The 15,699-nt window shown below is 42.8% G+C and overlaps 1 non-coding gene across 1 annotated transcript; it reads left to right on the top strand.

The window, feature by feature from the left end:
* The first annotated feature begins 14,531 nt into the window (after positions 1 to 14,531).
* LOC141658177 (small nucleolar RNA R71) lies at positions 14,532 to 14,638 on the top strand. The gene has a single exon (XR_012549079.1). It is a non-coding gene; the product is annotated as a small nucleolar RNA R71 (small nucleolar RNA).
* The last annotated feature ends 1,061 nt before the right edge of the window (positions 14,639 to 15,699 follow it).

Below are 15,699 nucleotides of genomic sequence, written 5' to 3'. Positions count from 1 at the left end.
ATAAAACCAAATAAAAGTAGTATTTATTCGGGTGTCGAACACAAAGATGGCGGGGTTAGATACTAGGTTTGTTTAAGTCTTTAGTTTAGCCAAATAAAAATAAGATGTTGATTTATCTAAAACTAAGATGCAAACAAGTTAAATTGAACTAAATGGGATTGTATTCAATTGATGGAAGGCTAAGGTCTTTGGGTTCACAAAGGGCAATTAGGGGGAGAAACAAGGTCTAACAAGAGAAGGGTAATAATAGTGGTCAAGGGTTTAAGGCTAATTTCTTAGTCACCTTAAGCTCCTCAATAAGTTGTCACTTGATCGAGATGAACTAGCTACAAATAAAGCATAAAGACTACCCAATAGCATGAGCACCAAGACGGACCGAATGCATCAAAGAGATGTTCTAACTTTCATTAAAACTCATCTATAAACACTTCTATAACCATCTAATAGCACAATGTACCAAGGTAAGCCAAACATGTTAATAAAATGTCCAATTTTCATTGAGACATTTCCACAAACACTTCAAATGCATTAAGAGTAGAAACCACATAATCACCCAATTCAAAATGTTAACAACCCAAATTCATCCCCTTAATTACCCAAATCCCCCCATGACCTTAGATAAGACTACTCACACATGTTCATGGGTGAGAATTCAACAATAAATTGCAACAAAACACAAGTAAACATTGTAAACATGATAAAGATTACTACTTTAGATGAATAATGATAAAACAACATAAGAAATGTAAACAAATGAAAATAATGTAAACAAAAGATGAGAATTGTACCAACAAAGAGGAAAGTAACAATCTTGGATAATAATGGAAGAATGAATTTCTTCTAATCTTCAAATACAACCCAAAATACTAATTGTATACTAATGAGAGATGAAGAACTTGCATAAACAAATGAAGAATTAAACTAATAATTAAAGAAAGATTGCAAATTTTATTGAATGAAAATGAGAGGGTAAATATTAGGGTTCTACAATATTGAGAGAGAATGATGAACTAAGCTAGTCTAATTCTATTCTAATTGGTAGTGTGTGTCTTTCTAATGTCTATGGGTCTTTTTATACTACTTCTACTAATATACTAATTACTACTACTAATAATGACACTAATAATCTAATAATAATAATAATAATAATCCTCATAATAACCCACTAAAAATCAACACCTCAAACCGAACAAAAAATGGGAAAAGGGGGAATGACGGAAGGAACAATAGCAGCAAGGGGAGTGGTTACCGGGTCACTGCGGCGGGCTTGTCACCGGTAGCGAGTAGCGTCAAAAAAGGAGGAATTAAATGGGTGTAGTGGGTTCAGTAAGTCCTGGGCAACAGAGCATAGAAACACAATTGATGCGAGATTTGAAAGAGGGGGATTTGTGTGCGGCTTGTCCGCCGCGGTAACTATGACCGTGCGAGTCTTTCACAAAAAAGAAGGGAAAATTAATGTTGCGGCTACCGGTAGGGGGGTGGCTCAGGGTCTGGCATAGAGAACAATGGGTATGATGCGAGGCGGAGGAGCGGTTGGGTTAGTCGAGGAGGGGTGATTGCGGTGGCTGGTGGTTTTGACGGTGATGAAGGCGGGGTAGGTGGTCCTCGGAGGTGATTAGACGAGTTGATGGTGATGAAGATTATGAATGGTGGCTGGGTATTAATGGTGGTGAGGGAAGTGAATGAAAATGGTGATTGAATGTTGAATTTCTGATTAATGGTGGAAATGAGGTTGGTGTTGGGTTTAATTGGTGAAGGAGTAATGGCGGGTTGGTTTTGGTCGATTTGAATGGTCTGGTGGTTTAATGGAGGTGAGCAGGGGAGGTGTAAAAAGACGAGTGAAATGGTGATGTAGTGTTGATGATGAGCTCGGTTAATGAAGACGAAAATGGTGATGAATGATGAGTGGTGATGTCAGTTCTTTGCTTGTGGTTACGGGGGATATAAATGGAGGTTGAATTGTTGTTGTTCATGGTGAGGGCGAAAGTGATGGAATTGTCGGGGAATTATGGGACTTGAAAGTGCAGGGGCTCAACTTTGATGATGATGGTGGGTGAAGTATGAATGCAGGGATTTGGTTTGTTAAGTCAAGAGTTGACTTTGACTTTTCAACTCTCCTTCATTTGCTTCACTCGATTGTTTAAACCCGCCTTGCTCATTAGCTTCTCCATTTTCCGTCTTTATTATCGACTCAAGCTCAAATCCCAACTTCGTTATTCCGCCACCCCTACATATTATAAACAACAAAATAATAGTTTTATTAATATTATATAAAAATCGACTAATTATTAAATTTAATTAATACGACGAATTATTATAAATTAGTAATTAAATGAGCTTTTTAACCATTTAAGCACACAAAATCGAGTCGGAATAAGGTATAAATGCGGGGTAAATTACGACTAAAATGCTACTTATCAAATCTCCCCACACTTAAACTTTACTCGTCCTCGAGTAAGCTCATTAAATTAAACCAAGACCCGTAATATAAGAAAGCTATCTAAACTAATAATATCCATTGAAAGGCAATTAACGGGCCTTCTCCGTCCCTTCAACTCACGTAGTCATGCCTATGAGGTAAGCCACGACTCGTAAGGCAAGTGGGGGCTTGCAGAAAATCTAGACACATCCAACATTTAAGCACGTAATCAATCATAAGATGCATCACAAAAAGTCAAACCGCTTTCCTCATCTAAGCGGTCGTTTTACTTTGAACAATTAAAGGTTTTGGTCGGGAGATACCGTCTCATAGTCTTGGCGGGTGTCAATGCCCTAGTGGTGGCTCAAGTAACCTCGATATGACAACCAAATGCCTAAGAAACAAATTCAAAGGCGGGAAAGAGGGAAGCAAAGCCTAACCTTCAAGATTTACACGACACACGCAAGATTCAACCAAATCGACCCATGACTAAGGGGACCAAGACTACCGACTTCCTCACGGTTTTCACTAGTCTCTCATTTTCTTTTTAGAACGGGTGATTTTTGTGCAAAAAGTAACCAAAATCACTCAACTACTCGACTCGTGAGACATGCCCGCAATCTAACATGGAATCCTCTCCTACAAGACCATTCATGAGATGCAAAAAAGGAAAATATGCATAAAGGAAACGAGGGTTGTAACGGGGCTAGGTGATGGGTCGAAACGGGATTGGTGCAAGCACCGTTATGGATCATTTGGAGTTTAAAATCAAGTAGTTGTCAAAATTCCGCTTCTTCCACTATTATTACAACAAATGAGTAACGTCTACACCCTAACAAAAACTGGTTTCCCGAATTAATGCAAACATTGTGCAAACCCGACTCACTTTGGAAAAACATGAAAATTATCACCTTATTGCAACCAATGAGTAACGTCTACACCCTAACAAGAAATTGGCTTTCCAAAATCAAGCAAAAATTGTGTAAACCCGACTCACTTAGGAAAAACATCAAGTGCCCCCTTCTTGCAACGCCTTTTTCTACCCCAAAGATGGATGGAGTGTTGCTTGGCTTTTTCTTTTCTTAACACAAGTATATACAAAGCAACTAATTCTTTTTGGATTTTTTCATAACTTTTTCACTTTTTTATTTCTTTTTCTTTTCTTTTTCAAAACCTCTTTATTCAAAACAAACCAACCTAAACCATCATTCCGACTCAAGTGGATTGTGCACATCCACTAAACCAAGATTCAAATCCCCTTGCTTCATACTACCAAAACTCATAGACAACTTTCTTGATCAAGGTCGGTTGTTTTTGGGTTGTAGTTAGTATCGTAGGTATCAAATGAAAGGTCAAGGCTCAAAGGGGGTAAACAAAATCGGTCCTAGTCTAAAGGGTCGAAGAATTAGGCTTATTTGGCAATGTGAGGCTCAAAAACGAAATGCAACTTGTTGTTTCAGAATATGCATATAAATGAACATCTCATGGTCTAAAAGGAAAGGACGCCATGCTTGTGCGTCGTGATGTGACATGCCACGCAAGGAGCCTACTCACAATCCTAAGTGGGGGTCGGGTATGAATGCACCGACCCTAGGAGGCTCTAATCCTCACATTTGAGTAGCTAGGTCGAAATCTAGGCCTAGTCTACGGTCTATGGTCTCACAAGGTGGTCAAAACTCTCCGGTCTAGCCTCATTTCCCGTATATAACGAGGGTGTCACAAGGTGCAAGCCAATAGGAGGGGAAAGACAAGGCCAAGACAATATCATCATTGAGGTATCATGCTCCCTTCCTAGACCACATTTATGTACAAACTTGATGCAAAGGGTAAATAAAGCAACAAACACATATTCACAAGATACGAAATGCATTTCTAAGTACTAGCAACATAAATAAACATGCAACAATTGTCTAAACCTAGCAGCACGTAAGCAACACACACCAAGTTCCAAAATGGAACATCCTCATCAACATAGCCCATCCTCCTCCATATATCCAACAATATAAAGGAAAAGAATAGTAAAGGAGAAAGAGATAGGAAAGATTAAACCGAGCGGTCTTCTAGTCTCCTAATGTCTCAAATGTCCCGTATGTGCCTGCGCCACTTGTTAGACAAACATATATATACAATGCAATATTTTTGGCGATTTTTGAAATTTTTCAATTTTTAGGCATTTTTTTGAATTTTTATCAAATTTAAAGGTGCAAACAAATATTCACAAAGTGGATATTTCCCTCCCCACACTTGAAATTTACATTGTCCTCAATGGAACAAAGTATAGGGAGAGAATAGGAAAAATAAACAACATATTTTTGGTGGTTTTTTAATTTTTGAAAATAAAAATAACATATTTTTGGTATTTTTGATTTTTGGAAATTAAAATGCATGTTTTTTTTAGGCCCTCCCCACACTTATTCATTTACATGGGAGGGCAATTGAGTGAAATAAAATAACATGTTTTTGGTGATTTTAGTCATTTTTCAATTTTTTAGTTGGTTTTTATTTTGAAAATGCAATGCATGCTCTATTCTATATGCAAAATTTAAATGACAATGCAATTTATCCTAAGTGAATGCAATTACTAAATGTGACAATATATTACAAATTGAAATCTAATGCAATCCTATATGAATGCAATTATATGAATTTCTAACTAAATGCATACAAAATTTAAATATGAATGAGAAGTTTGGAGTGTTGGGGTATATACTTGACATTTGGATTGAATATGGGGAGCATGCCGAAGGCTTTGGATTGAAAAGGGAGGAAAGATAGGCCAAACGCGAGGCCGCCTAAGACTCAAGGTCCCCGTCATCATCATCATCATTATTATCATTATCATCATCATTGTCATCTCCGTCCACCGCTCCAAACGCGGACTCTCTAAGGAAGTCGTCGGTGTTCATGGGAGCGGTGGAATCGCCGAAATCCCCGCCGGTCGCAATGAAGCCGCCGGAGGCCGCCCCGGAGGCACTCCCAACCTCGGGGTTGGAGAAAATGGAGGGTGTACCCCCGAACCATTGAGCATCATGCCCCTCCTCTTGAGAAGCGGGAGGGGGAAAAGCAGGGCGGCAAAGTAATCCGGCCGGATATTGATGTCGGCGTAGACAAACCGCGCATCCTTGTGGTAACCACCATCCGGCTCAAGGTAGTAGGAGGGGTGGAGATGTTGGGGGTGCTTGTAGTTCCTCCTCATATAATCATCATAAATCGGAAATTGACCCACGGAGGTGTCATAGTATATCCGATCCAACCTTTGTTCAATGCCCCGCCTCTCACGAGCGGCGGTTTCCAAACCCAACCGCATGTCACTCATAAAGGTGACCAAATCGGCATGCATAGGAGGCGGGGGAGGAGGGATGTTGCTTGAGGATCCTTCACCAAAATTACCCTCCCAAGGATGAGGTTGGAAGGTGGAAGGTGGGCGGAATGAGGGCATGGAGTAGTGGAGGGAGGATGGAGTTTCCCTCCGGTTGTCACGACCATAGGTGATGGGGTTGGTCGGGGGAGGTCGGGTCTCATCGGGCTCTTCCTCAATCTCAAGGAGGTAGGACTCCTCACCGGGCTTGATTTTGAATTTGGAGGCATTGGGAATTGGGACGGAATTCTTCTTTTGAACTTGCCAATACTCGATTCCATCAAAAGGATTGACCTTGATCCACTCTAGGTTTTTCGTTAACCATTGCTTGGTGATGTAGGTCTCCCCCCGGATCCACCTCATGTTGTTCAAGTTCACCGGGCGGTCAAGGCTCTTAGCAATTCGGGTTATTATCCCACCCACATGAAGAGGGACTTTTTGCCCCGGCGATTTAGAAAGTGATTGCAAGTGGAGGGCCAAATGGTGACCCACATTGATTTCATAGGGGGCCGGGGTGGTGAGAAGGTAAGACCCCAAAATCTCCAATTCGGTAACCCGAAAAACCCATGGCTCATGGGTCGCAAAAATAGAACCTCCCACAAATCGATGCCAAATGCGAATGGGGGCATTGTGGCACGCAATCTCCGGCCTTTTCACGCCAGTTTGGTCATCTAAGCCCGAAATGGCTTTCCACACCCGAGAAAAGTGAGCGGTCTCGGGTGCCTTGAATTTTGGGGGGTTGTTAAGGCCGAAAATTCGGCAAAGCCTTCCTAGGGACATGGAATGATCACGGTTCATCAACCGGAAGTGTATTTGCTCGACCATACGGGTTTGTCGGTGCTTATCAAGACGGAAACTACTAAGGAATTCCCACGTGAGGCGGGGATAAGTTTCCTCATGCAAATCATACAAGCCTTTCATACCAACACCCTTAAACAGTTCAAAGGTTTCGTTGTCTAATCCCATATTTCTCATAGCCGGTCTATAAATGAATTTAGTCGGGGTTAAGGGGCGATTTTTGAACAAGATAAATTTACCTTTTTGCTCTTGTGTGACGAACTCAACATCCGGGAAGTCGGGATCCGGGTTAGTGTCACTCGCCGCTGCCTCGACCAAAAGCCGTTGAGCTTCCGCCATTTCTGACCGAGTCCGCTTGTTTGCCATTTTTGAAGGAGGAATGGAGGATTAGAAGGGAAGGAGGAGGAGAGGAATGAAGGAGGTTGAGGTATGGAGGTGGATTAATGGTGATTTGGGTGGGTTTGGGTTAATGGAGGTGAGGAATGAGGGAGATGAGTGAAGAAGGAATGAGAAATAATATGAGAGAATGAGGGTTTCACGGGCTGTTGTTTTGAGTTATAAAGATTTCTGCTACGGTTGGCGAATCCCGTGACCGGCCACCGGCGGGGAATTTGGCCCTTTTTTCAAAAAAAAACACGAATTTCTTCAAAATGCAATCAATGCTTAGGTGGTTGCACTTAGCCGTGCCCACCGGCAGAGGATTCCTTCTCCTTCAATTCTCTAACTTTCACCAACTTAGGAGATCCCCTACCGGTGGGCCGGCTGCCGGCCTGCCGGTAGGGAATCCTCCTCTCAATGCTTCCTTCATTTTTGGCTTAGCACACGTTCCTCTACCGGTGCACCGGCTGCCGGCCTGCCGGTAGAGGATTCTCCTCCTTCAATTTTTCAACAGTTTCAACAGGTAAGGATCTCTCTACCGGTGGGCCGGCTGCCGGCCTGCCAGTAGGGGATCTTCTCAGCTTAATTCCTTCAAACTTTTGACAAAAGAATTCCAACGCGCTACCGGTGGAGGGCACCGGCTGCCGGTCCACCGGCAGAGAGTTACACCACTTCAATTTCAAGTCGTTTTTCCTCCAATACTTAACAATAAACTTCCAAGTCCTAATCTTGCCCATTTTTCGAGTTTTCAACTTTCCCTCTCCTCGGGGAGGGGTTCCCCGAGATAGAGCACTTCAATAGGACCTTTGCTATCACCGTCATAGTATCGCTTGATTCTTTACCCATTGACCCTAAAAGTTCCCCCTTCTTCACTCCATAGCTCGAAAGCACCATAAGGAAATACTTTCATCACTTTAAAGGGTCCGGACCATCGTGATTTGAGCTTGCCCGGAAACACCTTGATTTTGGAGTTAAAAAGGAGGACAAGGTCTCCAACACTTACCTCTTTCTTCATGATCTTGGCATCATGCCATTTCTTCGTTTGGTCTTTGTAGATTTTGGAGCTCTCATAAGCCTCCAATCTCAACTCCTCAAGCTCATTCATTTGGAGAAAGCGCACTTCTCCGGCGGCATCAAAGTCAAAATTCATTTCTTTAAGGGCCCACCAAGCTTTGTGCTCCAACTCCACCGGCAAATGGCAAGCTTTCCCGTACACAAGCTTATACGGGGTGGTGCCAAGGGGTGTCTTGAAGGCGGTTCTCAATGCCCATAAGACATCCGGGAGCTTTTGGGACCAATCTTTCCGGCTCTTGTTGGTGACTTTCTCCAAAATGGCTTTAATTTGGCGGTTAGAAACCTCCACTTGCCCACTAGTTTGAGGGTGGTAGGCAAGTGCGGTTTTGTGCCGCACACCATGTGATTCAAGTAGAGCTTTGAAGGTACTCTTGCGGAAATGAGATCCGCCATCACTTATGACTACTCTTGGGGTTCCGAACCTTGGGAAAATCGTGCCTTTGAAAAGCTTCATCACAACCTTGCTATCATTGGTGGGGGAGGCAACCGCTTCAATCCATTTGGATACATAGTCCACCGCAACCAAGATGTATTCATTTCCACAAGAGTTGGGAAAGGGTCCCATGAAGTCTATGCCCCAACAATCAAAAAGCTCAATCTCCAATATGTTAGTCAAGGGCATCTCACTTCTCTTCCCAATGTTCCCAACCCTTTGGCAAGCATCACAAGATTTAACCAAGTAGTGAATGTCTTTGAACATGGAGGGCCAATAAAACCCATATTGGAGGATCTTGGCAATTGTTCTAGAGGTGGCCAAGTGTCCTCCATAGGCGGAATTGTGAACTCGGTCAACAATCTCCAAGCCCTCCTCTCTTGAAACACATCTCTGGAACATTCCATCCCCACACTTGCGGAACAAGTGGGGATCATTCCAAAAGTATCTCCTAGCATCATTTCTCAACTTCCGCCTTTCTCTTGGTTCCATTTCATCCGGTAGGAAACCACTCACAATGTAGTTTGCAAGATCCGCAAACCAAGGGGTTTTAGCGGTAACTTCCATGAGTCCATCATCCATGCAACCACTCATTGATGGGTCCACTCTTGTCTTGTATCCCATGGTCTTCAACGGTCAATCTAGATAAGTGGTCGGCAACAACATTTTCCGAACCGGCCTTATCCTTAATCTCTAAATCAAATTCTTGAAGGAGAAGGACCCATCTCAAGAGCCGGGGCTTTGCATCTTTCTTCACCATCAATTGTCTCAAGGCGGTGTGATCGGAGTAAACCACCACCTTAGACCCAACAAGGTATTGCCGAAATTTCTCCACGGCATGAACAATTGCCAACATTTCCTTTTCGGTAGTAGCATATCCACATTGAGTTTGATCAAGAGTCTTGCTTGTGTAATATATCACATGATGCTTCTTATCCACAACTTGCCCAAGTACCGCACCAACCGCGAAGTCCGAAGCATCACACATTATCTCAAAGGGAAGATTCCAATCCGGAGACCGGATTATCGGTGCCGTGACCAATGCTCTCTTCAACCTATTAAAAGCTTCAAGACAAGAATCATCAAACACAAAGGGGGAATCCTTAAGGAGTAATGAGGTTAGGGGCTTTGCTATTTTTGAAAAATCCTTGATAAAACGCCGATAAAACCCGGCATGGCCTAGAAAACTTCTCACTCCCTTAACATTGGAAGGGGGTGACAAGTTCTCTATGACCGCAACTTTGGCCCCATCGACCTCAATACCCCTCCTTGAAACGATGTGACCGAGGACAACCCCTTCCTCAACCATGAAATGGCACTTTTCCCAATTAAGGACGAAGTTATGCTCCTCACACCGTTTCAACACACAAGCCAAGTTCTCAAGACCAAGCTCAAACGAGTCTCCATGGACACTAAAGTCGTCCATGAAGACTTCCATGCTTTTTTCAAGGAAATCGGAAAATATTGCCATCATGCACCTTTGAAAGGTGCCGGGCGCATTACAAAGCCCGAATGGCATCCTACGGTAGGCATAGACCCCTATTGGACAAGTGAAGGTCGTCTTCTCTTGGTCATCCGGGTGGATGGGAATTTGGAAAAACCCGGAATAACCGTCTAAGAAGCAATAATATGCATGGCCCGTGATACCCGTCGTTGTGAGTACCAAAGATAAAATTTATAATCTCCTATTAAGACTAACCTAGGCTAGTGGTAACAGGGTCGATCCGCAAGGAGGCAGTTGTAAACTTTAGTTGGTTAATGTTCAGTCTGAGGTAACTATTATGGGGATTGATTTGAATTGGTCTATAACTAATAACGATAAAAAGAAATTAAACTAAAGATATGATTTAAACAGATAAAAGAAGGGTACTAGGATGGTCGGGTCATTATAGCTTGGCGGCGACAAACTAAGTCGGTCTGAATCAAACACGGGTAAGGCGGGAAATAAGAGGTCCTCTCGGTCCACTCCTAACAAATAGCATCTCTCGATCTCGCTATAGGTCCCTAATGTCACTAATACTAACTTTCGTCCGGAAAAGTGACTAATGGTCTAAACTATACCTATCTTTCGATCTTAGCACAGTTTAGTCGATTAATTGATGGTCAAATAACCTACCCTATCTTTCGATCTAATGGGTCGGTCACAAAATAGGTATCTAACTGGTCGCATGCATTCGATTTGTTAAATACGAGATTAAAACCAATTAAAACGAAGGAAATCCTCACGAGGTCAGTCGATCGACCGACATGGTCGATCGATCGACCAACACGCTGGTTCGGGCCGTGTTCAATCTAATGCCGCCTAGCCACAAATCGCCTACATCCTAGCACAAGCTATTTAGCTACTCATGGCAAGGGTAAAAACAATAACATCAATGATAAATCTAACTATTGAATTCATGATTTAAACGGCGGAAGAAACAATTAACATAAAACAACAGTTCGGCTTTTTGGGAAACTGATCTAGCAATTCTAACACTATAAGCAAAAATCTTTGAAATAGAAACAGTAGAATACCGTGTAGAATTGTGAAGGAAAAGAACAAGGCCGAATTATCCAAGCAAATTGTATTCAAAACCGAGGCAAACCTTGAACCCTAATTATTCTAAACTCAAACTCAAAGTTACTGATAATAAGACTTAAGTAAAATTCGATCCCCTAGACTGGATGTTTTGTGTTACGTTATATAGCAAATAAGCGTAACAATTTATTCCAAAACCTAAACTTCACGGGCTTCAAGTTTCTCAAACTTTTAATTCCCGTCTGGAGCAGCGATGTGGTCGATCGACTAAGCAGTGAGGTCGATCGACTGGATCTTGTGAGTAGCCACGGATCCGATAGTTTGTCGATCGATCGATGGGTCTAGTCGATCGACTGCTTGAGCTGCTATTTGACTTCTTTATTCTCGTGGACTTGTCTTTTGGGCCTTGGATCGCGCACCAAGCTCGTTCCTTAAGCAATTCCTTTACGTCATTCGCAATGCAGATTACTCGGGGGCGGATTCGGCTTGATTTCCCGTCGAATTCTGCACATTTCTGCAATAAAGTACAAAAACGCGAAAGTAGAGGAAAATAGGGAAATATAGGCATATATCGCACATTTGAGCTCTGAAATGCGTGTAGAAAAGAGTGTGAAACATCGTATTTTAGACACGCATCAGCCCGCGAGCCTTTCTAGCATTTGGTCAATGAAGGGAATTGGGAAGTGGTCTTTGAGGGTGGCGGCATTGAGCTTGCGGTAGTCAATACAAATTCGCCACCCGGTCACGGGTCTAGTGGGTAGGGTGGTGCCATCCTCTTGTTCAACCATTTGTATCCCCCCCTTTTTGGGTACCACGTGGACCGGACTAACCCATTTGCTATCGGTAATTTGGTATATAATACCGGCCTCTAGGAGTTTCAACACTTCATTTTTCACCACCTCGGCCATCTTTGGGTTAATCCTCCTAAGACCGTCAACCTTGGGTTGACTCCCCTCTTCCAAAACTATTCTATGCATGCACAAACTCGGACTTAAGCCCTTGATGTCATCAATGCTATACCCAAGTGCTCCTCTATGAGTTTTCAAGATTTCCAAAAGCTTCTTTTCTTGGGACTCACTTAGGTTAGCATTAACGATCACCGGATAGGCCTCTCCCTCATCAAGGAAAGCATATTTGAGTGAGGGAGGCAAGGGTTTGAGTTGTACCTTTGGAGGGAGAAAGCCCCCCACTTTCTTTAATAGTTCCTCATCAACTTCGTGATCCTCTTTCATTGCCTCATCATGCAAAGAGATTTGAAAAACCTCTTCCATCTCCGCCTCTTCACGGGCTACTTCGTGCACTACTTCATCAATTACCTCGATTGTGCTCAATCTTTCTACACTTGGACCTTTCATCAAATTTGGTAAGTTAAATTCGATTTTGTTGCCCTCAATTTGGAAGGTTAGCCGCCCATTCTTCACATCAATGAGTACTCCTCCGGTAGCCAAAAATGGCCTACCTAGGATGATGGGAGTGTGGCTATCCTCCGGAATATCAAGGACAACAAAATCGGGGAATCAAAAAACTTTCCAACCTTGACGGGCACGTCCTCAAGCACCCCATAGGGCGTTTGACGGACCTATCCGCCAATTGGAGAGTCATGGTAGTGGGAGCCAAGTTTTGAATGCCAATCCTTTTTGCAACTTTCAAAGGAATAACACTAACACTTGCTCCCAAGTCACAAAGAGCTCTTGAGATAGGAACACCGCCAACTACACAAGGAATGGAAAAGCTTCCCGGGTCACCAAGTTTAGTGGGCAATTTGTTAAGGATATGAGCACTACATGCTTCTTCCATAGCCACTATTTCTTGGTCACCCAAGACTCTTTTCCTTGTCAAAATGTCTTTTAAAAATTTTGAGTAGGTTGGCATGTTCATTATCACCTCCGTAAAGGGTAGGGTAACCTCAAGTTTCTCAAGCATATCACAAAATTTGGCATACTTGAGGTTTTCCCTACTCTTTATGGCTCTTGAAGGGTAAGGAATTTTAGAAACAAGTTGGGAATTGGAAGATACCTTTGGAGGAGCCGAACTTTTTGTTACCTTTTTAGAATGTTGCAAAGGTATTTCTTCAATAGCTTCCTCCTCATAAGGGAGGTCTTCCACATATCCATCAACATCCTTTTCCACTTGAATTCCTCTTCTAGTCAAATCTTCACAAGCTTTCTTTCCTTTCTTGTCTTCATTAGCTTTACCCGAAGCCTCAATGGGTGAGCTTTCCTCTTCATCATCCATTTCTACCTCATTCCCCTTGGGATCTTCATCAACTCCCAACTCAAGGTCTTTGTAAGGGTCCTCAAGCTCTAAACCACTCCTTAGCACTACCGCATGAGCATGGTGGCTATTTGAGGCATCTTTGGAGCTTTGTCCTTGAGCCAATAAACCACCGGGCGGCCTTTGAGGGTTAGCCATAGCATGAGAAGCCATCCTAGATTCCATTTCCCTCATGTCCTTAAGAAATGTAGCTCTCAAGTTTGCTTGTTCTTGTTGAGTAGCTTTTGCAAAATTAGCTATCTCTTGGCTATGTTGAAGTTGCATGTTCTTAATCATCTTCAAAAGCTCCACTTGAGAGAGCTCACCTTGGGGTTCTTGATGAGGTTGGTTGGCTATGGGTAAAGGGAACCCATAGTCATATCTAGCATTAGGACCTTGGTTGTTGTTTTGCCCCACTTGGAAGTTACCTCTCGGACCATAGTTGTTGAAGTTTGATCCTTGACCTTGTTCTTGAGACCCTTGAACATACCCTTGCCCAAATCCTTGATTTGCTTGATTTACTTGATTCCCTTGGTAAAACCCTTGGTTGCTTTGGTTTCCACCAAACTCTTGGTGCCCTTGTTGTTGGTTGCCATAGTTTTGGGGTAGATTGTTGCTTGACCATTGGTTTTGATTTCCAAAATTATTTCTTGGGTTTGGGAGAATTCCCCTTGGTTGAGCAAAACCGGGTGGATTGGTTTGGGTTTGTGGTTGGAGATGTTGGGGGTTTTGAACATTGGTGCTTTTGTAACTAAAGTTGGGGTGGTTCCTTAACCCGGGGTGGTAGAAATTGGTATTTGGATTGTAGGTGTTTGGGTTGTTGTAAGGAGGCCTTGGTGGTCTAGGATTGTTGTTGTAGCTTTGAAAAGCGTTCACCTCTTGAGCATTTTCTTCATAGGCACCATTGTAATTGTTGCCACACAAGTCATATGTATGACCACTTCCTCCACAAAGTTCACAACTCGCGACTTGAGCAACTTCTTCCATGGGCGGCCCATAAGAGGTCGCGGCTTGGTTCACTTGATTCTTTGAAAACTTCTCAAATTGCTTTGTGAGCAAGTCGAGCTTGGCATTTGTCTCGGAGTTGGAGGCATTTTCCTTAGGAAATTTCCCGTTCCTTCGTAGCATGTTCCCTCTAGAACCATAGTTTGCCTCCGAGTCTACCATTTTCTTGATCAATGCCGTGCCCTCTTCATCACTCAAGTGGTCAAAACCTCCCCCTGCGGAGGCATTTACCATCTCCTTAGTTCTTGGTAGTAAAGTTTGGAAGAATGTTTGAGTAATGTACCATTCCGGTATTCCATGGTGGGGGCAACTTGCTATCAAATCTTGATAACGGTCCCAAGCCTCACCTAAGGACTCCCCATCCTCTTGTTGGAACGTATGGATCTCGTTGCGGAGCATCGCGGTCTTTGAGGAAGGGTAGTACTTGGCCATAAATGCTTGGGCTAAGTCATCCCAAGTAGTGAAAGTATCCGGTGGGTGGATGTTCAACCACCGGTCCGCTTTGCCCGTCAATGAAAACGGAAACAACATCATTCTCAAGGTGTCTTCGGACACCCCATTCTTCTTCATCATTGAAACTTTCCTCTTAAACTTCCGGAGATGAGCATGGGCATCCTCCTCAATATGACCTCCAAACAAGTCCTTCTCAACTAACCCGACTTGGGCGGGATGCATTTCAAAGTTGTTTGGGGCCAAGGTGCCAAAATTGATGGGATTACATGAATCATTATGGTTAGGCCGGTTGTGATCTCTAAGAGCCATTTGTGGTGGGTGGTTTGGTTCTTGATGTGGTGGTGTTTGAGGTGGACTATTGTAATTAAGGAAGTTATGAAAGGGGTTCTCTACTAAAGTCTCAATTGTGGTATTTGGTTGAATCGTAGTTGTTGTATCAAAATTTTGTGGGATGTGTGAGTTTGGTTGATCAATGTTTGCTTGTGTGGAATTATTCCTTACTCTTTCAAGAGTCCTAGTCCTCAAGGTTCTAAAAAGCCTTTCGGGGTCGGAGTTGAATAGAAGAGCTTGGTGATTCCTTCTAGGCATACACTTAACAAATCGTAAGTCTCCTAGTGTTTTTACACACTAGGGAAAGGCAAAAATCACACACACTCTACAAAAAACAATCAACTACTAAAGCAAACTAACAATTGAGACAAGATTAAAGCAAAGACTCTAAATAAAACTAAGCATAACCTAACGCCATCCCCGGCAACGGCGCCATTTTGATGACCGGGTTTTGCCGTCACTTCCGGTACCAAAAACAATTTATAAAACCAAATAAAAGTAGTATTTATTCGGGTGTCGAACACAAAGATGGCGGGGGTTAGATACTAGGTTTGTTTAAGTCTTTAGTTTAGCCAAATAAAAATAAGATGTTGATTTATCTAAAACTAAGATGCAAACAAGTTAAATTGAACTAAATGGGATTGTATTCAATTGATGGAAGGCTAAGGTCTTTGGGT

This window comes from Silene latifolia, chromosome 5 (assembly GCF_048544455.1).
Source record: "Silene latifolia isolate original U9 population chromosome 5, ASM4854445v1, whole genome shotgun sequence".
NCBI lineage: Eukaryota > Viridiplantae > Streptophyta > Magnoliopsida > Caryophyllales > Caryophyllaceae > Silene > Silene latifolia.
This window is presented reverse-complemented; position numbering and strand designations above follow the sequence as displayed.